This window comes from Phalaenopsis equestris, unplaced genomic scaffold (assembly GCF_001263595.1).
Source record: "Phalaenopsis equestris unplaced genomic scaffold, ASM126359v1 Scaffold001200, whole genome shotgun sequence".
In the NCBI taxonomy this organism is placed as follows: domain Eukaryota; kingdom Viridiplantae; phylum Streptophyta; class Magnoliopsida; order Asparagales; family Orchidaceae; genus Phalaenopsis; species Phalaenopsis equestris.
This window is the reverse complement of record NW_018165639.1, coordinates 3,223-29,157: the sequence shown is the minus strand read 5'-3', so window position 1 is coordinate 29,157 and position 25,935 is coordinate 3,223.

The following is a 25,935-nucleotide window of genomic DNA, read 5'->3' as shown; positions in this document are numbered from 1 at the left end:
CTTTCCCTAATTCTGGGGTAGGGTTCTGAAGACAGTAGTGGGGGATTTCCACTTGAAGAAGTGTGGTTTTCTTGTAAGAGATGTTTCAATTCTAGCCATCCTTTCTTTTTCTTGTTCCCTTCTGTACTTACAATTCATCAGTAAGCACATCTGTTAATCTATTTAATATAGGATCATCTATCAGATGAATTTCTAAAAATTCAGCTTCAAAGGAGGTGCCTTGTGGAGCTGCAGCTGGATTGGGAAGATTGTGAGGACTTCTCTCAATTTCAATAATTGGAGTAGCATCTAAATTATTAGCTTGTCTAGTATCTTGATAACTTGACTGTGGAAGAGTGGTAATAAGGGAATTAACATAATTAGTCTCATTTGTGCAACAAATGGTCTAGATAAATTATAAGTGTAAATATCAAGTTTCATTGGTCTGCCCAATAGTGCACGTATAGAAAAGATAACTTTATGATAGAAGTATTGCAATTTCAATCCTAGGAGCTTGAACTAGATTGGAATGATTGGAGGTTCTTAAGAAGGATCAAAATCTGGTGTCCATTTGAGAATTTTCATTGGTTGTCCCTCAATTTGCAAAATGTTGTTGGAGAAGATCTTAACATAGTCCTCTTCTTTGATAAGTTGAATCATCACATGCCTACCATCAAGCAGCTCCACTTTCCATGAGCTCACAAACTTCAAATCTTCAAATGTTTTCCTGATTACCTCCATCTTAGGGTGTCCCAACGAAAATTTACCTATGAGAGTAAATTTACATTTCTCAATAATTTCAACAACTTCTGCCTCATTTAAGATAAGGGCAAGGTTCTAACTTTTCTTCCAACATTTTTTTAGCAAAGGACTGTGCTCATTACTTTAAAAAAAATCGTAGTAAGCTTGCGGGAATATTAGTCTGTCTCCAAAGCTAGAAGTACCAAGACCCGTTACTTCAATAAAGGAGGATTTACTTATATAGTTGGGGTTGGCTTGAGTGAGTGTAGCTTCAATTATCAAGGGATAAGGTGATAACAATGCAATAAAAACTAGTGAAATTGTAACCATCCATAGAGTTTGAAAATTCATTAACCCAGGAAACTTCAAAAGTACCAAAATGCTTAGACAAGATGAACCAACCTATAAAGTGCACCAAAAGGATTTTGAATGAGTAGAAAAGACTAAGAAGAAACTACCAGAAGTGTAGAAATGCCACACCCTCCATGGATAGGGGGTAAACCCTAGTAGAACAATTTCAACGGCCAAAATCATAGTTATATATATATATAATGAAAGTTTGAGAGAAGATTCACTTAGAACGTATTAACCTTCCACCGTGAAAGCAATGCATTCAAAAAAGAAACAGTAGGAATTAGAAGACTCTACAATGAGGCAGACCAAGAAGATCCCCCTCTAGGAGAAATAAAATAGGCATGTAAAAATTTTTGGTGATGAGATAAATATCAGTTCTAATACCAATTTTACCAAGCCAGTTAGTCGGTCTATTGCCTTCTCTCTAAATAAATTAGTACTTCAAATTTAGATTATTGGTCATTAGATGAATCTTATGTATCCACTACAAAATGTGCCATGGGCAATCTATCTGATTTATGATAATGTTGATCAATATCTTGGAGTCAGATTCTACCATTAAATTCTGGATTTTGGCTCTAACAACAATATGGATGACCCAATATATAGCAATTGTTTCAGTTTCTAAAGCATCCCTTGCATCAATGGAAGATTGAAAATTAAGCAGAAAGAAGCCCAAAGAGTTTCTAAAGAGCCCACTAATGCCAGTTTTTGACTGATTAAAGCTTCCATCAGTGTTGAATTTCAGTCATCCTGCATCAAGTTTAAGCAAATAGACTAAATGGTGTTCTTGAATGGGCTGACATGTTCTATTGCCAATTCAGAGCAAATCTGGAAAGGCCTTTCAGATGGACATTTTTTACATATAAGCAAGGCAGTTGGAAGCCACCTTTGTAGAAATCTACTGCTTATCTTCAAATTTGGTCTGGTTCCTAGCCATCCAAACAAGCCAGGCCACAACACAAGGGATGGTAAAGAGATTAATTTGATGTCAGTCCTTCCAACAAATGAAAAATTGCTGCCATGTAAGGTTAATAGTTTGCACTTGCAATTGGTTGAGCACTAAAGAATACACTTGCTGAGTAAAACTACATTGGAAGATGAGATGTTTAGTGGTCTCCTCGTACTTCTTACAAAGAACACAACAAGAAGGGCCTCTTAACCCCTTCAGCTTCAGGATGTCCTCAATTGGGAGAAACATGGAAGAAAGTCTCTAGCAAAAGAAAGCCATAGAAGGAGACATAAATTTCCTCCACAGTAGTTTCCCACAAATGGCCTGCAGTCCATGATGCTTTTGAGAGTAGATGTAGGAAGAAATAAATTGTGATGGGCTCTTTTTAGTGATGAATTTATCTTTTTGAGTATTATCCAGAGGTATTTTAATGATATTTTGAGTAATTGTAATATCCAGGATGTTTTGGAGAGCATGAAGATTTGTTTGTAGGCGCCATCACGAAATCCTATATATAGGCGCCATCACGAAATCATATATATATATATATATATATATATATATATATACATCACCGACGCCATTGACGACACCATTATATATAATTTGGTAGAAGGAGCATTATTCGACTCCCTACATGTTAAGCAGTGAAAAAGAAAACAGTGGACTCAAAAAGGAAAGGTCCCAAGTCTAGAAACCAAAATACAAAGTGACTCACACTTAAACAGGGTGACCTAACCAAAAAAAAGATAGCCTTACAGGGAAAGGAATATATATAAAAGCTCTAAAGGAGGAAGTACACCAATCCTTCACATCATAGACATTGCACCTTGGGAAGCTAGCCAATTAGCACACCTATTACCTTCCCTTAGCATATGACTCCAAATAATTTGCATGTTGTGAGTGGCTTTCATATAGGTAATTTGCTTGAAAAGAGAGACCAAGAGCCAAGGTGAAGAAAGGTTGTCCTTTAACATTTGAACCAGCCAAGTGGAGTCCAGTTCCAAGTCTATATGATTCAATCCCATAGCGACAACAATATTAATGGCCCAGGCAACAGCTAAAGCTTCAGCTTGTAAGGCATTAATGGCTACCATAGGAGACTGAAAATACAAGAGGCATTTCCCAAAGTGGTTTCTGAAAATCCCCCTAATGTCAGCACTGTTAATAATGAAACTACCATCAGTGTTGATCTTTATCCATGGGTGTATGGTTTTCTCTGGTGAATCAGAGTAATGTTTAAAGGAGAGGGGGGTGAGGCCAAGTATGTAAAGTGTAATAAGCAAACTTGGTAAGTGAGATATGATGAGGATTTTTTTGTCATAATTCTGTCAGTAGTATATGGAGTTACAGGAATTTTGGCAATTTGATGCATCTATTCTGGGTCCACCATAGAAGCCAACATATCTTTGTTTCAGTGCTGACCAGTCCAACAATGCTGAATTGGAAGGCTGAGAGATGAATCAAAATTTATAGGTGGATCCAATTTACCATCAAGTAACCAATTTTCCAACAAAAAATCAACTTTGCCTTCCCCAACTTCCCAAATAAATAAATCTTCAACAATAGTTCTGACTTTGAGAAGTTCAAACCAAATTCTAGAATCCCCAGTTTTCTTAAGTATGGTTGTTGGATGAGAATGTTCACAATACTTCATCTTCATGAAATTAGCCCACAGATAATTCTATGCTCTGAATTTGATCCATAACTTGCAATAGAAAATATCAGGTAGATGCTGGAATGATTTCAAACCTAGCCCCCCAGCAGAAAGAGGGTGACATAACATATCCAATCTAAAATAGTGAGCTTGTTTGTGCTTCCATTCCAACAGAAACTTGTTAAGCATCACCTCCAAAGTCCTCTAGGTACTCTTTTTCATTTTCAACATTTTCATGATGTACATAGGCAAGGACAAGAGAATACTTTTCAATAAAGTCAGTCTTCCCCCTTGTGAGAGATATGCATTGGTACAGCATGAGCTCTTTTGAGAGACTTTAGAGACTACATCATCAAATTGAGTTTGCTTTTTTTCTCCCCTTGATTAACTGTAGCCCAAGATACAAAAGTGGGCTGACAATAGATTTGAATTCAGTGTAATCCTTGATCTAAATCTTGGTAGCTGCATGAATATGTTTGCTGAAGATAAGTTGACATTTGTTAGGAATCAAAGAGAGACCAGAGGTCTGTTAAAAAAGGTTCAACAAACTAAACACCTTCTTTACAATAGGCTTGGAAGGATTAGAAAATAATTTAATAGCATCTGCATAGCTTAAATGAATTATGGAAAAGTTGGCTTTGTTGGCAAATCTAAGGTACTCCTTATCAATAAAGTGCTGATTGAGAAGCCTAGAAAGATAGTCCATTGCCAAAATGAAAATATATGGAGATATGGAGTCTCCTTGTTTAATGCCTCTAGAAGCTTGAAATAGCCCTTGAGAATTACCATTTACCAGGATAGTGTAATAAATATTATGTAGCCATCTTTGGATCACCTGACAGAAAGAGTCCTTGAATCCTCTTACTTTAAGTACTTCCAAAATGAAATTCCAGTTGATAGTATCATAAGCTTTTGAAACATCAAGTTTGTACATGAGATTTCGACCCCTTCATGGCCTGTCAATATCCAAGAAAAGTTCTTGAGTGAGTAAGACATTATCAGTAATTTCTCTTTCTGCAACAAAGGCAGATTGGTTAGTAGCAATCAACAAAGGCAAATGTGGTTTTAATCTAAACACCAAAAGCATGCTAATGAGCCTAGACAACACAGTTGTAAGAGAGATTGGACTGAAATAATTCCAGCTTGACTTTTTTTCTCCTTTAGGAGATAAAGAAACAGTGGAAAGAGCAAAATACTTTGGCATGTCAGCCCCCAAGAAGAAAGCTTGGACAACATCCACAATCTCTCCTTTCATAATTGACCAAGCTTTTTTATAGAAGATGGAGGTAATTCCATCAGCTCCAGCAGCTTTATCACCCTCAATTGAACATAAAGCCTACCAAATTTCATCTTCAGAAGGAACATATGTTAGATCCAGACTATTAATATCAGAAAATCTATCATTACGAAGGCCTAGATTGAAATACTGAAGGCTTGAAACCTTAGGACAAGACAGAAGAGAAGACAGAAGAGTCTGAGAAGAGTCTGAAAATGATTTATAGCATTTTGATGTATATGGTCAACATCCTGAATCCAACAGCCATTGCTATCTTTAATCTTAAAAATGGTATTAGACTGTCTTCTTTGTTTAATACAAGCATGATAGAACTTTGTATTTCTGTCCCCATCAACAAATTTTTTTAGCGCTGCCTTTTCTTTATAAAATTGTTCCTCCTAACTAGTAGCTCTAAGAAGGTTTGTATTAGCCTTGATTAGTATTTGTTCATCAGTGAGACCTAACCGAAGGTTCAATTCTGCTTCCTTAACAGCTTGTTCAGCCTCCTCAACCTTTAAAGTTAAATTTCCAAAATAGTTCCAATTCTAGGATTTTAGGTGCTTAGACACTGCCTTCTGAATTTGTCACATATGATCCAAGGAGGTAGAGAGTTGTCAGGAAGCCAAACAGATTGTAAGAAGGGAAGAAAATCAGGATGTTCCACCCAAACATTGAATAATCTAAATCTTGGAATAAGAAAGGATTGAGTAGGGTAAATATATATCAACAAGGGTCTATGGTCTGAACAAATGTAACGCAGATGTGATACTGAAGTAATGAAGTTGGTTTCCAGCCAAGCATGATTGACTAGAAATCTGTCAATTCTTTCATGAAGCTTTCCTCTCTTCCATGTATCAAGTGGCCTCTGATGTGGAAGTTCAGAAAGATTAGTGCTCCTGATGTTATTAGTAAAGATAAGCGTTTGATTAATATCAACAGGTTTCCCACCCCATTTCACACTCAATCTACACTCAATCTAGCCACACTATTAAAGTCCCCACCAATAATCCAAGGCCCTTTGACAGAAATTTTAAGCTGATGAATTTGCTGCCACAACCCAGCTTTTTCTCTTGCAGAACTACCTGCATAAATAAATGTAGCCTCAGTATGGAGGAAGTCCCATTGCATAGTAATATGTAGAATATGTAGAAACTACGTTTGATTGTACAAGAGCTAAACATTAACCTCCTTTCTATAGAAAAGCTAGATTTTATTATTTAAATTATTCAGATAAAAGAACTTAGGGAACTGTTTTAGGAATCTGTTGGGGGTGCTATGCACCAAGGGCTTCAAAATGGAAAAGCACAGCAAATTATGCTTCTTAACTAAGTTCTTAAGTCTGATCAGAGAATTTGGATAAGAAATCCCCCTGATATTCCAACACAAAAGCTTGATCATAGTGAGTGTAGAGAATGCCCCACATCTGCCTTACCGGACCGTAAAGCTATCTGTCCAGGCCTAATATGGAAAATCTGAAGGTTGATAAGAGGGAAAGATGGAATAAGGAATAAATGCAGATAAATCAATGTCTGGGGTAAGAACATAGGAAAGACACTCAAAACCCTTAGCAGATTAACAGGAAACAAAAATTCAATAGAAATAAACAAACAACGTATATAAATGTTTAAATGAAGTAACCGTCTTATTAAAGACTTGGATTGGCCAAAGGCCCAAAGGAGAAAGTAGGAAAGGTTAATCATTTAAGGGGGAAAATGAAGTGAAGGCTGGGATTTGGATCTTATTCTCTCTCCAGTAGCAAGAGAAGCTCTAGTCTTTACCATACTACTATGAGTCATTGAAACAACACCAATTTCCAATTTGTAATCTTTGAATTTTCTTTGAGGTTTAGTGGCTTGCTTTTTTTTCCTTTTGGATGTCTGAACCTGCCACTCTTCCTTCAGAAGATTTGTCAGTTCAACAATTTTTCTTTCATCAAGAACAACAACAACTTGTATGTCATTCAAAGAATCCTTGAAAGGTTCCTCCAATCTCTCATCAGGTGAACAAGTGGAAGGAGTAATTATGGTGGAAGTGTTGACTTCCTCCCTTATAACTCCAGGGGAAGAAGCAGAAGGAACATTAGAGTCAAAAGGAGTAGTAGAACTTTGTGAGTTATCCTAACTTTATGATTTATCCAGTGATCCTCCTTCAATATCCTTAGATGCTTCAGCCAAAGGAGGGGAAATCTTCTGAGTAGGATTCTTCTCTTTTCATGGAATTACTTTTTTGGATGGAGGATGCAATCTGTAGCACCTATCCCTGGTATGGCCAAACATCTTACAATCCTGACAATAATAAGGCCTTTTCTCTAGTATAACTTCTTCCAGAACCGTTCCTTATCAGATCCAATCCAAACTCTTTTCACTTTAGGCAAAGTGATGTCACTTTCTATGAGTATTGGAGCCAAAGCAGACCTTGTCTTGTTATATGTAGGGGCATCAAATTTTAAAGGTTTACCCAAAGCACACCCAATGTTAACTAAAGCATTCATATTGAAAAAGGGAGGGAAAGACTTGAACTAAAGAGGAACCACATGTGGTTCTTTACTTAGATCAAATCCAGATGTCCATTTCATTAATTTCATGGTAGTCCCTGCAATAATTACAGATTATTTGGAGAAAAGCCTAGCATAGTCTTCTTTAACAGTCAATTATATCAATAAATGCCTTCCATCAAGCAAATCCAACTTCCAAGCTCCAATAAATTTTAGAGAAGCAAAAAAGTTTCTTACATGCTCCATCTTAGGATGACCTAACTGGAATTTGCCCACAAGAGTAAGTTTAACTCCCTCATTCAAGGAAGTGATCTCCTGGAAGTGATCTCCTATCTCCTATGGTGAAAAATAAATGACAAGCTCACCTTCTTTACATATTAGAGGATGAATACAGGGGGAAACCCCTTACCAGCAACAATATCATGAAATTCGTGGGGAAAAACTAACCAATCCATGTCTTGTAGTACCTCATTGGACTGGCTAACTACCCCAGCATAGGTGGCCTTGGTCCATTGAATATTGGTCTCAATATCAATAGGTGAATTCATGGAAAGAAGAAAACCAACAAACCCCTGGTTCCCCCTTCACCAATACAACTAGTAACCAGTCCCTCAAACCACCAAACAAGGAAAACAACCACCAAAGCAATGGAACAGTAACTAAAAGAAATGCAAGGAACCAAACAAACCAGGAAACCACAAACCCACTCCAAACAAGAAGCCCCAAACCAAAGAAACTCCAAAAAATAAAACCAAAAAAAACATAGAAAGCCCTTATCCACCATAGTCCAATTCAACAGCAAGAAGCAATGGAACAATAGTTCTAAAAATTTTGAAAAAGCTAAGAGCCCGGAAAACCAAAAAATCACTCCAAAAAGGAGCCACAACTAGAACAAGCTCCAAGAAGAGTTCTAAATAAAATGCAGAAAAAACCTAGCTCCTCCACCAACTTACCAGCCAAGAGAGCAAAAACCCCATGGAAACCCTAGCAGAGCTAGCAGTGCCGCCACCACCATCTTCTATATTATATATATCAATTTATATATATATATCAAAATATATGTAGGGCAAAACACCTTAGTTACACCAGGCAGAAAATATATTAAAACAAAAGGATTTGAAAATTACATAGTTCTAAGATAGGGGAAGTGAAATACAATCCCCATGTAGCAAAAAAGATAAAGGAGGAGGGGGAGAATTTGTAACAGTAGTTTTCTCAAAGTTCTTCCCCAGGGCTGCCAACCAGTGGCTTGGTCTATTACCTTCTTTGGGGATTTCTATGAAGTGTATATGAGAGGATAGAGTAAAAGTGGGAATTTTCTTTTGCCATTTGAGATAATGTCAGGGAGGTTTCTTCAAGTTTTTCAAGATATTGACACTTGTAATAGAGTCAGAATCCACCAATAGAGGGCCAACCTTACATTAGTGAGCAATGTAAATGGCCCAATAAATAACAATCATCTTAGCTTCCAAAGGTTCTACTAATAAAGTAGGAGAGTGTAAATACATAAGACACTTCTCTTACGAGTTAATAAATACTCCACAAAAACCAACATCTCCATTGGAAAAACTGTCATCTATGTTCACCTTCAGCCAATTGAGAGGAGGGGCCAGCCAAGTAATAAGGAATGGGTGGGATGTTTGCATAGAAATATTATTAGGAGACTAATTTTTGAATAAGTTGGGGAACTTCTGATGCTTATTCAATTCCTGGAGGTACGAGATATAGTTGTTAACCACTTGAGATACCTTGGGTGGCTTACCATCAAATGTGGCTAGATTCCTATTCATCCAGATGAACCAAGCCATAATGCAAGGAATAATTAATAAATCAAATTCCATCCAACTGGCCTAGTAGTTGTTGAAACTGAACCAGCTCCATTTAAAACTGTCAGCTTCAGCTTGTCTAGCAAACAAGACCAAATTCTTTGAGAGAAGGTACAGGTGAAGAACAAGTGATCAAGATTTTCCTCCTCTGCATTATAGAGACCACAACAAGAGGGTCCCCTCAGTCCTTTATGGTTGAAAATTTCATCAATAGGCATCAAGAAAAGCCAAAGTCTCCAACAGAAGAATGACATTGAGGGGGTGAGCAAATCCTTCCAATTCACTTGTTCCAAATTATAGATTCCCATTAAAAGGGTTTATGATAGATGAAAAAAGAAAGCTTTTGTGAGAAGGCTAGCTTGGTGATAATTCTATCTTTATTCCCAGGAGAAAAGGGGTATCCATAACTTGAGTGGTTTGTTCAGGTGTAAGAAGGGTATGCAACATTCTGCAATTCCAATGGTTATCAGTCCAACAATCGCTCACCAAACATCTGTAGTTGTTGTTAGAAGTAGTAGGAGTAAGTTTCTCACCATTCTAGACCCACTGATCTAGCCAGAAGTTGACCTAGCCCTCCCCAAGGTCCCAAATGAATAGCTCCTCAACTTGCTGCCTAACTGCCAACAAAAGAGCCCACAACCTTGAGTCACCATGGTTCTTGGTTGCAAGGGCTGGATGTACATTTCTATAATATTTTTGCATCATGAACTTGGCCTAAAAAAAATTTTGAGCTCTTAATTTAAACCATAATTTGCATAAATTAATAAAGTTGATGTGTTGGAAGCTTTTGAAGCCAAGAGCTCCATCCAAGATAGTTTTGCACAATTTCTGCCAAGGCAACCAGTGAACTTGCTTCCTTTGTCTGACCAACAAAAGTTTGTTGAAGAGCCTTCCAAGGGAGGAGACCTGCGTGCTTTTCTTTATACAAAACATTTGGAGAGCATAAGAGGGAATATCTATATGAATACTCTTTAACAAGGTAATTCTCCCATCATTAAAAGGAAGGAGGTTGCCCGACACTTTAGTTGAGCCTTAATCTTATTCACAATATCATTAAATTTAGTTTTTTTTTTCTACCCTTAATCAATTGCACACCAAGGTAATTAATGGGAATAGAGGCAATGTTGAATCTAGTAAAATTACAAATCTAAAGTTTGGTGGATGGATTAGAGTTGGCACTGAAGAAGATCTTACATTTATCTTTGCTGAGTTATATTAGAATTTAGTTGATAATGATAAAGGCCTTGAAAAAAATATTTGACAGCTATTTTGGAAGCTTTGGAAAATAAAATTATGTCATCAGCGTAAGATAAGTGCCTAATACCAATGTTGGATCCATGATTATATGCCAGATGAGGAAAATTGGCAAACAGATGATTAAGGGACCTGGATAGATAGTCAAAGGCTAAAATGAAAATGGTGGAGGATAGAGGAATACCTTGCTTGATCCCCCTAGTAGCACTTAAGAATCCATGACACCTACCATTCACCAAAATTGAATGAGCATTGCACTTAAGCCATCTCCCAATGAGGTGAACAAACTTTGGCTGAAATCCCCTAACAGTTAAAATATCCAGGATGAAATCCCAATTAATGGCATCATAGGCTTTCTTAATTCCTAATTTGATAATAACATTGCTGGTCTGAACTTCTTTTCAAGGTCTAACAATAGTTTCTGAGCAAGCAATATATTGTCAGTGATGTTTCTTCTTTTCACAAAAGCAGCTTGGTTTTCACTAATGTGATTTTAAAGGTGTGGTTGTAGTATGAAGACCAAATTTTGTAGATAATCTTGGATATAACATTGGTGAGGTTGATTGGTCTGAAGTCCCCCCATCTTTTTTTGAGCTAATTCTTTCAGGTAAGGTGATGGTGGATGCAGTAAAGTATTTGGGAGGGTACACTCCCTTTAGAAATTTATGGACAATAAGAATGACAACAATACTAATTTTGGACCAGGCTTTCTAAAAGAAGGTGAAAGAGAAGCCATCAGGGCTAGCAAGCTTTTGTTCATCGATGTAATCAAGAGCTAGCTTGATTTCTGTTTCTAAAGGAATATGGGTAAGATCAAGATTGTGAACAAACTCTCTGTATTCTCAAAATTAACATTATCACATTGCTTACACTAACATATTTTCCTCTCCATCTTCTCCTATTTTGTTTATTTTTTTAATCATATTATTTAGATTAAGGTAAGTTTAGACTAAATTTTATGTGTATTTGAGTGATTTTAGGTTTGGGGTGAAGTTAGGTATGTTTGGTTTCATATAGGTTTGGGTGAGTCAGTTTAAGTGGGTTTTGGTTCAGTTTAAGTGAGTGTAGTGTGTTAGGTGAGTGGGCTAATGAGTAAAAAGGGCTATTTAGTGAATTAGTGGGTTAATTAGTGAAACAATCGACTAACTAATGTGTTAATTAGTTAATTAATGAATTAAAAAGTTCATTAATGTGCTAAGAACTTAATTATTGTGGTAATGGGTTGATTATTAAGCTAATTTGTTAATTAGTGTGTGATTATTAGCCAATTAAAATGTTAATAAGATGATTAATGTGTTAATTAGTTGATTACTGAGATAATAAGTATAAAATATGTTGATTTTTTAATTAATGGGTTAATTAATTAATTAGAGTGTTAACTATTGTATTAATGAGTTAATTAATATGTTAAAATTTCAATTTGGAAAAGTGTGTAAGGAGTCAGGCTAATTCATAGGTTAATTCAATTAGTGTGTTGGTATTTGGTTCATAGGATAATGAGTTAAGGTTGGAGTTAAATAGATATAGGTCTCAATTGAGAGGACTTCAAGTCAATTAGGTTCTATGGGTTAGACTAATGGGTAGAATTTTGGTGAGGTTTAAGTGGATTCAAACAAAGTGGGAATAGTGTTAGGGGGTTTAGATCACTTAAGACTCAATTTGGGATACGTTTGGTAGACCTATGCTCATGGTCGAAGGTTTGTGGGCTAGGAAATCTTGGGTATAGAGAGAAAGGGGAAGGATGGTGAAGTTAAGGAAGACTCATGATAATAAATGGAAGGAGACACAAAGTTAAAACAAGTTATAGTATAATATAATAAAGAATAGAAAGGTAAGACACAATCATGGTAGAACATAAAAAAGAACCTAAACTATCACATGATATCATGAAGAACAAAAAAATAACATGAATACTCCATGAATTAAACTATTATGAAGATAATTTTCTAAAAGACAAAGCCCTATGATTTAACATGAAGAAGATAATATACATGGTAAATATTCAAATTAAACATGTAAATTCATGAAAGGCAGAGAATTTTAAGATCACATGATGACTTTTCAAATTGAGCATGTAAAATTATGAATGACATGAAAACTTTTAAAATTAAAAGGTGAATTTTTAAATTGAACATGTTGAATAATGAAATAAATGGAGAATTTTAAAATCACATGGTGAATTTTCAAATTAAACATGTAAAATCATGAAAGATATAAAGAATTTTAAAATCACCTAGTAAATTTTCAAATTGAGTGAGAGAAAAGTGATATTAGGTTTTACCTTGGGTTTTTTTCTTTTTAACTTGCTGTTGATCTCACTTGCTTTGAGGTTCTTCCTTGCCTCTCTTTATTTTTACCTTGATTTGTGCCATGATATCCTTGGTTTGATGAAGGAAACAAAGGATGAGAGTGGAATTTTGGATCTTGATTTGGAGTGTGAGAGTAGAAATTGAGAAGAACAAGAGGGAGAGGGTGGACTTAATGTTAGAGTGTGGGTGTGAGAATGCGAGGAAAATTTTGAAAATCAAAGAATGGGTGAATGAGAAGGGGAGAATCATTGATTTGAGGGGTTAGTGGGGTAGTTATGGGATGAGGTGGACTACTAGGATGGGGTGAGGAAGTTAAGGGAAAAAATGAATGAATGAGATCTCATGTCATGGAAGAGAGAGAGAGGAATGGTGGGTGGATGGGTCAGGTGGCCCAATGGGGTGGAGAGGCATTGATTGGTAAGGTGGCAAGAAGAGAGTGGTTGGGTGAAGTTAGAAAAGGAAAGAAGGGCTTAGATTCAAGGACTTAGAGAGAATTTTTAAGAAATGAAGTGGTATTTTGGTATTTATGAAAAATGAAAGTTTATATTTTAAAGAGAATGAATTATTGAGTTCAATGGCTTGAATCATTTTAAAAAAGGAGGTGCCTAGCTCAAGTTATGGGCTTTCAAGGTGTTAGATAGTTAAAATTGGTTGCAATGTGGTTACAAGGTGGTTACAAGATAGTTATGGTCAAAAATTTTACTTGGGCTCACTTTTTACAAAAACAATGTGAGTTATTCAATGGTGTGAGTGTTTTGGATCAAAACAAGCTCCTTGTGATTGTAATTCAAGTCAAAGTGGCCACAAATCCTTGGAAGAGAGAAAATGATTTATATTGAGTTAGAGTTTTTAATTAATTTTATTAGACTAAGTATTGTATTTTGAATTTTGTAACATCTTTTGTTAAAGTCACAACTTGATTTGAGATCATTTTAAGGTTGTTATGGCCAAATTATCCTTATATTACCAAATTTTTTTTCTCCAAATTGCCATTGGCTCAACATGCCCCAAAAATATTTAAATTTGGGTACAATTGGAATTATTTAAAGACTTTCGATAACATAAACACCATGTTAAAGTCCTTTTTGAAAAATAATGACTTGTTAAAAAATTTTTTTATGTCGGATCTTTTTTCATGTATTAAAATCGTAAGTGCATAATTTTATGTAAAATTGATGTTTGATGACCATTAAACTAGTTTAAAAGATGTTCATATGTGATCAGGAAGATTATGAAACTTATAGAATATAGTTTGGATCACTGGATTGCATTGTAGAGAAAATGATAATTTTTTTGGTTGACGAGATAGTACTATTCATGCATGGCAATCTTAATTGAATAAATTCACATAAAAACTATAATAAACAATCATATAACTTATTTGCATGGTATTTATATATGATAATAAATAACATACAAATTTTAGAATAAAATTGTGTCCAACAATTATGTCAGGAGATAAGATGATAATCTTAGGGTTTTAGTAATTGTGGTTATTTTTCTAGGATTATCTTTAGAGTTTGACTAAAAATGAGTTATATTTGACATTTAATTGGATTAGTTTTAATTAGTTTGAACTTAACTCTCAATTTTATTAATATAGAGTTTGCTCAAGGCTTTGCTCAAGTGTAATTCAATAAAGCCTAAACCAAAAAAATGGTGTTGATAAAAAATGAGGTCAATAATACCCTGAATTTTGAGAACTTGGGCATCACTATTGGAAAAAGAGTCATTAGAGAGACTTTTTTATTTTTTGGGGTCCACCATAGATCTCAAAATACTTCTATCTATAGAATAGAATATGGTATTCGAAGAATAATGTACTATCTTTAAAGATTAAAATTTTATCTTAGAATGAATCTAATCATTTGGATGAGGAAAAGCTTCAAGATTTATGGATCTATGGAATCAGAAATCATCCATTACGTTATAGGTGTAGGATAAGGTTTATCTTAATTCTAGGGTCTCAACTCTCAAGGGCAAGCCCTCATATTTAATTAGAGTTGTAATCCTTAAAGAAAACCTCTCAATTAATATGATAGTACAAGTTGTCAAAGATCGCCATTCATGATATGAGTGTCCAAAATGGAAGAATTAGATTTCAAGAGAAGGGACTCATGATCTGGAGACAAAATGTAATGGGAAAGGCCCAGGGTATTGAATAGGATTTAATTTTCAAGATTTTTATTTGAAGGAATTGATGATGAATCTAAACTAATCAAATGAGTTCAAAAGATAAATGATGGATCTAGAATTTGAATGAGAATGATAATTAAAAACCCTAGATTAAGGATAGAGCCCACTAAGCAAGGATTTCTATATTTGAAATAAGATCCTAGACCTTATAAAAAGTTTCTTAGGTAGACTGACCTAATTTTTGGGAATAACGTCCCCGGTTAAGATACCCAAGGCTTTTTGTTGTCCATGGAACACTGATTTCTTTCAACTATAACTAGCCTCATAACAAAGAATCCTTCTTTAATGCCAGAACATGGAGAATTCGTTATCTCAAAGAAGTATGAAATACCTTTTTCAATAATCATGGGTTACATCAATCTAAGGTATTCCCTCTAGTCTCTCAAATGGTAGGTGTAATGTCTAAAATCATGCTTAATTTCCATTATTATTTGCACCTTTTATGGATGAAATTGCACTTTAGAGAAAGGTATTTTTGTGTTTTTATTGCAAGTACAACATGTAGTAGATGTGGAATGAAATAGTGATGAAGCAGAGTGAACCAGATGAAAAATATAGCAAAATGGCCCCATGTAGACTAGCGCCTAGAGACCAGCCTCTAGGCGGTAAGGCCCTCAACCCCAAGCCTTAGCACCAACCCCGTGGAACCTAGTTACCAATTACCAATTTCAGCCAGCTCTGTAAAGATAAGATTTTCTAAAACTTTGCGCTACATTTTACTATAATGGCATGTCAAATGATGCTGTTCGGCTTAGGTTTTTTTCCTTTTCTTTTAGGGATAAATCTAAATTGTGGTTAAACTTATTAGCACCATGATTTATCAGAACTTGGAGTGACTTAGCCCAACTAGGGCTACTTAAGTATTTACCACCTTCAAAAACTACTAAACTTAGGAATGATATTACTTCATTTTTCTACTTAGGAGGTTAGTCGACTGATGAGGCATGAAAAAAATTTAAGTAACTTCATAGGAAGTGCCCACATCATGCTCTGCCCAATTGACTAAAAATTCAAAATTCTTACAATGTTTTTTGTAGGATCCCTTAGAACAATCTTTGATGTTGCTACCAGTAGTTCGCTCATCTCAAAGCCATTTGATATGGCTTGTTCTTTGATTGAAGAGATGGTTAATAATAACTTTTAATGGCATTCTAAAAAAGTAAAACCTAGAAAGGAAGCCAGTATACAGATTATTAATGCATTGTATATTCTAGCTTCTCATGTAGCAGCTATTACTAGAAAGTAGATCAATTTGGAATGAATCAACCTTAAATAGCTCTAGTAATTGAGAAAATTCATTTGGGAAAATGGTTGATTCTAGCACTTCATCATTTGAAACCTTAAATGCAATTAACAATATCCCTCCCAACCCTTATTCTAACTTATATAACTCAGGTTGGATGAACCATCCTACATTCAACTAGAATAAATATTTTGGTAGGAGAAACAAAAAATGAGGAAATAATGAAGTAAATACTTTAGGAAATTTGAATAACTAGGGTAGTACCAACTGTAGACCTTTTTATCCTCATGTATTTAATCTAAATCCACAATTTAAAGAAAGAAGTTATCCTTGGAGGAGGTCGTATTGTAGATGGGGAATAAAACAAAATGTCAAAGTGCAGTAATAAGGAATATAGAGAACTAATTTGAAAAAAAATGAGTAACTCACTTAGTAATCAACCCCAAAGAACTATTCCAAGTAGCACTGAGATTAAGCTTAAGGAGAAGAATAATAAATAGGTTAAAGTTGTCCAAGAGTGGAAGAGATTTGGAGAATGTAGTTTGGAAAAAAATCTAAGTTCAAAAGGAGATAGGAGAACTTGAAAAACCTATGGAAAATATTTCAAAGGATTTAGAAAAACCAGTCTCTTCAGTTAAAATTAACCTAGAAAAACCACCATCTCCATTTTCTCAAAGAGTTCAATAATAGAAGTTGGATCAACAATTTTCAAAATTTTTAGAAGTTTATAAGAAGCTAACTATTAATATTCCTTATATTGAGGCTTTGAAGAAAATGCCCATTAATTTAAAGTTTATTAAAGACATTCTTAATAAGAAGAACAAGTTTGGAGATCATAAGATATTTGCACTCAGTGAGGAGTGTAGTGTTATAATTTTGAAGAAGCTTCTTTAGAAACTTAAGGATCTTGGGAGACTTACAATCCCTTTTAAAATTAGAGAAAAGTATTATGGAAAATTCTTATGTGATCTTGGAATAAGTATTATCCTTATGCATTATCTACCTTCGAAAGGTTTGGATTAGGAGAAGTGTCTCCTACTAATAAGACTCTTCTGTTTGTTGATCGATCGATCACTTATCCTAAAGGGGTTATAGAATGTGTTTTTTTAAGTTGGATAAATTTATCTTCCCTTTTGATTTCAATGTGTTAGATATGGCGGAAGAAAATAAAATTTCAATCATTTTAGGTATACCTTTCCTAGCCACTAAGTGAGCTATGATAGGTGTGGAAAAAGGTGAATTAACAATGAGAGTTAATGATCAGGAAGATACATTTATTATTTTACAGCTATGAAATATCCTTCCCAAGGTGACAAAGATGTGTGTTTCCAATGGATTTAATTGATTATTTTTGTGGAGTCCATTTTCGAAAGAATTTTGAAGAAAATTCAATAGAGCATGTTTTGGATGAGGGGAAAATTTTAGACTCTAAAGATGCATAAGCTCTATTAGTTATAAATAAATTGAAATATGTTTAGGAGATGTTTGAGATCTGAGATACATTAGCCAAGAGTAAACCTCTTATTCCTTCTATTAAGGAACCACCTAAACTTGAGTTGAAGGTACTTCTCACATATCTCAAGTATGCTTATTTGGGTAAGTCATCTTCAGTACCGGTTATTATATCCTCAGATTTATATCATTCACAAGAAGAAAAATTAATATAAATTTTAAAGAATTTTAATAAATCTTTCTGATGGACCTTAGCATATATTAAGGGAATTAGTCAATCTTGTATGCATAGGATCCTGATGTAAGATAGTCATAATCCTTGTGTATATTTGCAAAGGAGAATAAATCTAATTTTGAAAGATGTTCTCAAAAGGAAAATATTGATGTGGCTAGATGTAGGTATTATCAATTTTATATCAGATAGTGCTTGGGTTAGCCCAATTCACTGTGTTACTAAGAAAGGGGGGTGACAATATCTATAAATGAATAGAGTGAATTAATTTATACTAAACATGTCACTGAGTGGCGAATTTGTATTGATTATAGAAATTGAATTCAGTTATTAGGAAAGATCACTTTCCTTTACCCATTTATGGATTAAATGTTGTTTAGGCTAGCTGGCCACCAATACATTTGCTCTTTAGATGGATATTCTAAATATCATCAAATACTTATAACTCTTGAGGATCAAGAAAATACTACATTCATAAGTCCTTATAGTCCTATTGCTTTTAGAATAATGTCATTTTAGTTACGTAACACACCTGCTACTTTTAAGATGTGCATGATTTTTAATTTCTATGTCTTGATTAGGAAAGAAATTGAAGTAATGATGGATAATTTGTCAATGTTTGGGGATTCATTCTTGTTTTGATCATTTAGGGAAGATGTTGAAACAATGTGAGGAAACTAATTTAGTTCTTAATTGGGAGAAATGTCAATTCATGGTAATAGGAGGTATTGTTTTGGGAAATAAAATATCTGATAAAGGCATGGATGTAGACCCAACAAAGATTCAAGTAACTGAAAAACTTCCTCCACCCACCACTATGTGGGGTGTTAGAAGGTTTTTGGGACATCCTAGATTCTATAGGAGATACATAAAGAAATTTCTAAAATTTCTGAGCCTCTAAGCCATCGTTTACAAAAGGATATCCTATTTAATTTTGATCAAGATTGTCTAAATGCCTTCAATATATTGAAAGAGAAATTTGTCACTACTCCTATTCTAGCCTCACTTGACTGAGGAATACCATTTGAGTTGATGTGTGATGCTAGAGACTTTGCTATTGGGGTCGTTTTACAGAAAAAATATGATAAAATGTTCAAAGTTCCATATTATGCTAATAAAATGCTTAATGAAGCCCAAATCAATTATGCTACGAATGAGAAGGCATTATTGGCTAACTTATATGTTTTTATTATATTTGGAAATTATTTAATTGGAACCAAATGTATAGCTCATACCAATCATTATGCTATTAGATATCTTATGTCAAAGAAAGACACTAAACCAGGATTGATTAGAAGGCTCCTTTTGATGTAGGAGTTTGATATCAAATTAGTGTATAGGAAGGGTTCAAACAATCAAATTACTAACCATTTATCCAGACTAGATCAGGGAAATTCAAACATTTATGAAGATAAAATCAATGAGAATTTTCATGATGAACAACTGTATGCTATTACTAAGTGATGCATTATGTGGTATGTTGAAATAGTGAATTTCGTTGTTAGTGATATTATGTCCTATGGAATAAAATACCACCAACAGAAGAAGTTCATTCACGATGCATGATATTACTTTTGGGATGACCCATTTTTGTATAAAAAACTATAAGGATCATGTAATCAAAATGTGTGTACCCTTAAAAGAAACCAAAAAAGTTATTAAGAAATATCATGATTCAGAATTTGGGGGACATTTTGGAGCTGATAGAATTGCTTTTAAGATTTTACAATATGTATTTTATTATTCTATTTAGAGATTTGAATACATATATAAAAACTTGTGTTCAATTCAAAAGAGTAGGCAATATTTCCAAATGTGATGAAATGCCCCTAAATATTACTTTAGAGAATCAAATTTTTTATGTATGGGGTTTAGATTTTATGGAACTATTTGTACCATCTTTTAGAAATTTATATATTTTGATAGTTGTAGACTATGTGTCATAATGGATTGAGGTAATAACTCTTTTAAAATCTGATGCTCAAAGTGTCGCTAAATTCTTAAAGAAGAATATTTTCAATAGATTTCTCATGCCTTGAGTGATCATTAGTGATGGAGTAAGCCACTTTAGGAATAAAAAAATTGAAAAACTAGTTACTAAATATGGAATCAAAAAAAAATAACCACAACATATCATCGCCAAATAAGCGGTTTAGCAGAAGTATCTAATAGATAAATCAACATGATTTGATAAAAAACTGTCAATCCTAGTCGAAAGAATTGGTCTTTTAGATTAGACAATGCATTATCGGTTTATAGAACTGCTTACAAAAGTCTTATAGGAATTTTTTCATATAAAAAATCTTATCAATTTTTAGTGGAATTAGAACATAAATCTTATTGGGCTATTAAAAAATTTAATTATAACATGAAAGAAGTTGATGAGAAGAGATTTTTGCAGCTAAATTAACATGAAGAAACAAACAAAAATCTTATTAAAATATAAAAATTACAAACAAAAGTTAAAAAATTGGCATGATTGAAAGATTTTTAGCAAAGATTTTGATCAAGGGGAGGAGGTTCTACTGTATAATACATAATTAAAATTATTTTCTGAAAAACTTAAGTTTAGGTGGTTGGGGCCATTACTATAATTAAAGATTATCCTTTTGGAGAAATGAATACTAAGCATCCTAAAAGGGGTAAGGCTTTTACAGTGAACGAACAAAGACTTAAAACCCTACCTAGGTGGATAAAGGCCTATAATTAATGAGGTCTTCATGTTCGGTCAACCTGAGTAAGCATCTGAATAAGTCAGGCTGATGTCCTTAAACCAAGTGCTTCTTATGAGGCAACCCAAGTTTTTTTTTTGTTTTTAAGTGAGTTTTATTTGTTATTTGTTGTAATGTGAATTTTTTTATGTTTGTGTGTTGAAGTTTAAGATTGGGATTCGATTGCTTTGTTTTCAGTATGACTTGTTGTAGGTGATTCCTTAAACTTCTCGCTATGACTATACTTGAGTATATTCTCCAAAAGTAGTAGGATCAACTGAACCCTCTACATCTTAGTTCTCAATCAATCTTAAGATTAACTAGAGACATGTTGAGTCTGGGCATAAGACATGTCCTTCTCAATTCTTAATTGGCTACTTTTGACCCGGTTCTTCTATATTAGTGCTTCAATAACTTAGCTATTAGAGGAGCTCATGGAGGACCTTTTTCATTTGAGCTGTTAGTGGTGTATGTTTTATGTGCAAGGTACATATGAGGTTTTTAACACATAAACCAATAAATTAGAGGCATCTTGTATAATGGTTAGACCTTACCATAATTATTTATCAACATTCTGCAGTCAAATGAAAGAAGAATCCATTAGAGATACAGAAATTGAGAAGGAAAATGTGATGAGAAGAATTAAGAGTTAACCTCATCTATCTTTTGTATTTCTGTTTTTATTTGTGTAAATAAGGACTTGTGAAGGATTATAATAATCAATTTAAATGATCAAAATCAAATTTGGAGCGTGCATGTACGCTTAAGTACCCCTGACATGAAAATGCTAGCAGTGGGCTGGCGCCTCCAGGGCCCTGTACCCTCAAGCCTTGGAGCCACCATCGTGATTCCTAGGCTCCAGATTTACTTGAGTGATAAAAAAAATAAAATGCCCCAGTTAAGGTAATTTTTGCATGACCACTTTCTCGACTAATCTCTGACAATTTAGGAGCGACATTTAGAGCAGCCATTCTCTATGCATTTGAGCTCATCCTAAGGATCTAAAAGAGCGGATATCACCACCTCAAGGTAAATTTTCATATCTCTTGCTCACATTCTTTGTTTCATCAGGGAAAAATTTGGTTTTGGGGGATTTGTGAGGAAGAGAGGAAAATCTTTCTGAGAGTATAATTTTTCTCTTAGCAAACATATTATGTTCATCCACATTATTTATTTATCTGATCTAATTTCATTTACAAAGCCACATTCTTCTTGTGACACCTAAGAATAAGGGGAGCAAAGAAAATGCCTCATTTGATAGGAAAACATTTGTTGGCTCCAATGCATAGGAGCATTACAACGACTTTTTAATATCAAAGAACCTAATACCTGAGCGGGAAATCATTAGTCTCGAGGGTATTATGCAAATTTTAATTATAAACCATCATTGTGAAGCCTTCGGTGAAGCTACTCCTATAACAACTATTTTTGTGGTTAGGGAATTCTATGCAAACTTCCCTGATGCTTCTGATGAATCAGTATTTGTGAGGGAGAGGCAGGTGGATATCTCCCCATCGCTCATCAACGCGCACTTTTCATTGGGAAGTGTCCCTTAGAGATTTTACTCCAGCTTTTTCCAATAATATTTTGATCTCGTTGGGATCATCAAATTCTTGACAAATGAGAAGGGTACTTGGAAACTGTGAAATGAACACAATGACAATTTTTCTTCATCTGCACTAAATTCATTTTCCAAATATTGGCTCTATTTTATTTCTGCCAAGCTTTTACCTTCCACCAATCTTAATGAGGTTACTCAAGAGAAACCCGCTCTCAACTTCTGCATCAAAACCATTAAATTTTTGGATATCAGTAGTATTATTTATCATTCCATCTTCAATGCTACAAAGGGAGGATGTACTTTGGGGTTAGGACACCCCTATAGTATCTATACCCTTTGCCAACATTTTAGAGTTTTTTTTTTGACTGATGAGAAGAGCTACTTCATCCACTTAAGCTTATTAGTAAGACAATTATGAGCTTATACGATAAACATGTTATTTTTTGGAGTGGAGCATGTTCTCTCGGGCCTCTTCATCTTCATTATCATTAACTTCTTATTCTCAACCTCGACCTTCTACTAGAATGGATAATATGTCATAGAGATTGAGGAAAATGAAGGAATACATCTCCATTATTTGGAATGAAGTCTATTACCTGGCTGACCACTTAGCTTATATTGACTAGCCAAACATTTTCAAGCTGATCATGATGCATGTTTTCATGTGGCACGAATGGAAATGTAGCAGCTGAATAAGTGGATAGGAGAAGACAAATTAGTGGAGCTTCCAGTGTCTCCTCTTTACCAGCTTAATAAGCACAACAGGCTGATGGAGGAGGATTCAGAGGTTGAGGAAGAAGGTTATGATGATGATTAGTTTAATTTTAAGTTTCTGATGTAGATGTGGCTGTACTTTTATTTTTCCTTTTCATACTGTTACTGATGTAATGTACTCTTATATATTTCTTTGATGTACTAGATAATTTTATTTGTTTTTATGGATAATGATGTGTTCTTTGTACTATTTACTTTTGGTTATTGTGTTGATTGTTATACCTATTTGTTGTCAATTTTAAACTCTTTCCAGTGATAATTTTCATTCGTAACATGCTAATGAAGTAGAAAGAGAGTCTAAGGTTAGGGGTTCGGGCATGGGAAAAGAGGATGATTGATGGTTAGTTGGTGTTGGCATTCATGGTTAAGGGAAATGAGAAAGTGTGTGTGCATTACGACCACAGAAATGAGAGGAGATTGTGGGAGATTACGACCAAGGAAATGAGAAACATAAAGTAACTTGCATGTTTTTTTACTTATGGAAAGAGGGATAGTGTGAGGATTTGTGTGTTTGTGTGTGGATTTTAGTCATGGTATTGAGGTAGAGTGTGAGGAAGTTTGTGTAGGATTTTTTGACTAGGGAATGAGGGAGAGTGTGGGGATGTGTTTGTGGGGATTTTAGTCAAATGAAGATAAAGAGGAAGGAAAGGTGAGGCTAAGGTTTTAGTTAAGGGAGAAGTGAGGGAGAGAAGGAGAAACTGGTGTGGGTTTTTGACTAAAGAAGAACTAAGGGAGAGATGGTTTAATTGGTGTGTTGTGTTCACACTACAGTAGAAGATGTTATTAGCATCTGATATTTGCATCATAATTTTAGGACGCCAATGTTAGTATCAAATTTGCGGCTGTTAAATGTCAATAATTAAATTTTGACTTTTGGAGCAGATTTTACATCCAATTTGCATCCAAATATTCGACATAAAAAGTTTACCGAAAATGGAAAAATTTTAATAGGCGCATGTCGGCATTATTTTGTGTTGTGGGGGAGTTGCCTATAAGAAGCTTTCGGTTACCAGAATCGAAATCCCGTTGCCCACCTCGGAAAGACATTAAAGTTTAGAAAATTATGAAATCAAACTGACCTCATATTTTTCATAGTTTAAATGAAAGAGCACTATAACCCAAACCTTGTGTCTATCCCAAAAGGTAAACATAAGACTTGAGGATGAGGCTCGATCAAATAAATTAAAAAAAGTATGACATCCATCTGGTCTGCGAAACCTTTGTATTTGTATTTGCCAACAAGTATTTAATATAAAGGATTAAATAGGGTTTACTTTAAGCTAGGTTCGGACATGCTTCATATAAGGGCAAGCCCCTATAGTTAATTACATCTCAAATGACCAAAGTCACCTAAGAAGACTCTTGATAAAAATCAGGAAATATTATCTTCAAGGAATTTCAAAGCGTAGGACTCTTCAATGAGATCGGGGAAGTGGAGGTGTGAAAGAGGATTGGTTCAAATTTGAAACATTTTATTGTAGAATCTAAAGGAGGAAGAACTAGAAGATGTCATGGATCCAGAGGAGAACCCCGGTGACTTCCCAAGCTATCTTAATGTTTGACTTCAGTTTCGAGGAGAAAAATTTAAGCATTTCATCCTGCCAATTTTATTAGTTAGGGCTTACATGTGTATGAATTATTCACACAAATAGCCTGGAAGATGTGAGGGTTTAGGTCATGACGAACGACAACCTCAGAATCCTAAGACGAGTTAGGGCATATATTGTATAATAGGGTTAACAAAGGCCTAAAGATAAGGTGAGAATTTACGTTGCATAAGCAAATAATCTCGAAGTCCTATGGCTTTGTTGCTTATATTGAAGGAAGGAAGATTGGTTTAGCTGGGGAGGACAGGTTTTGCTCTTGAAGATGGTCGTGTTGCCCACCATGTTGGCTCCAAGCTCCTTTCTGCGACGAGTTTGAGTTTTCTAGTGTGTCAAGTTATAATGTCAAATCAGGTGGCCCTATGGTTGAAATTCCTTTAAATTTTATAAGGGCATATTAAAGTTGATTAGAGTGACAACGGTTAGGATCCTACGGTTCCCTCGTTCCAGTACCACTATTTTCTATTGGATTCACTTAGTCTAAGTGAACTTGCTAAACTCAACTTAATGAGTTCCGTAATTTCATTTAGAGCGTGGGAAGCCTCGTTAGCAACCGTAAGTTATATCCTCTGAGAGATTCCCGATCATCCAATATAGACATCTTAATTTAATTGTAATTGTAGTTTTGTGTGATGTTTGTGATTAAATTTTGAGTTGTTTTATATTTTGAATGTTGTGGCGGTGAATTTTATCTTGATTGATTTTAGTTTTGGTTTTGGGTTTTGGTTTTGTGGCTATCCTGAGTGTTTTAGTTTTCATGGCAGGATTACATCGTTGTTTAGCATGCAAATTTTCAACTATAAGAGTACAGTATGAAAGTACAAGAAAGACAACCCTGAGAACTGTAAAAGCGTACTTGGCGAGTTTTCTCGTTCCACCACCTGAAACTTAAAATGCTTGTTAAGGCATTTATGGAGAGTAGGAAAAGTAAAGTTTTGATAGTTTTCCTAACCATATGTCATACCTTGGTGGGTCCTTAAGAGTTTAGTTAAGGACGATTTTGTTAAGCAAAACATATTAAGTTGAGTAGATCTTCGAGGTATCGAACAGATCTAGAGAAAGAGGCAGGCCCGTGCTACTCTCTCGCAGCCTGGTGGAAAATCCCGAGTTCTTTTAAACTTATCATGTTGCTTAATAAGTCATCCTGTAAATACCCTTAATGCTCAGTAAACATTGATGTCTCAATTATCTCAAAGAATATGTTAATTATCACTTGTGATTCAATTTAAGAATTATGTGAGTGAAGACCCGTGGGGGGGGGGGTACACTTAACCAAACCAAAATGTTAATTGGGCTTGTAGTGTTTGAAAGATGTTTTAA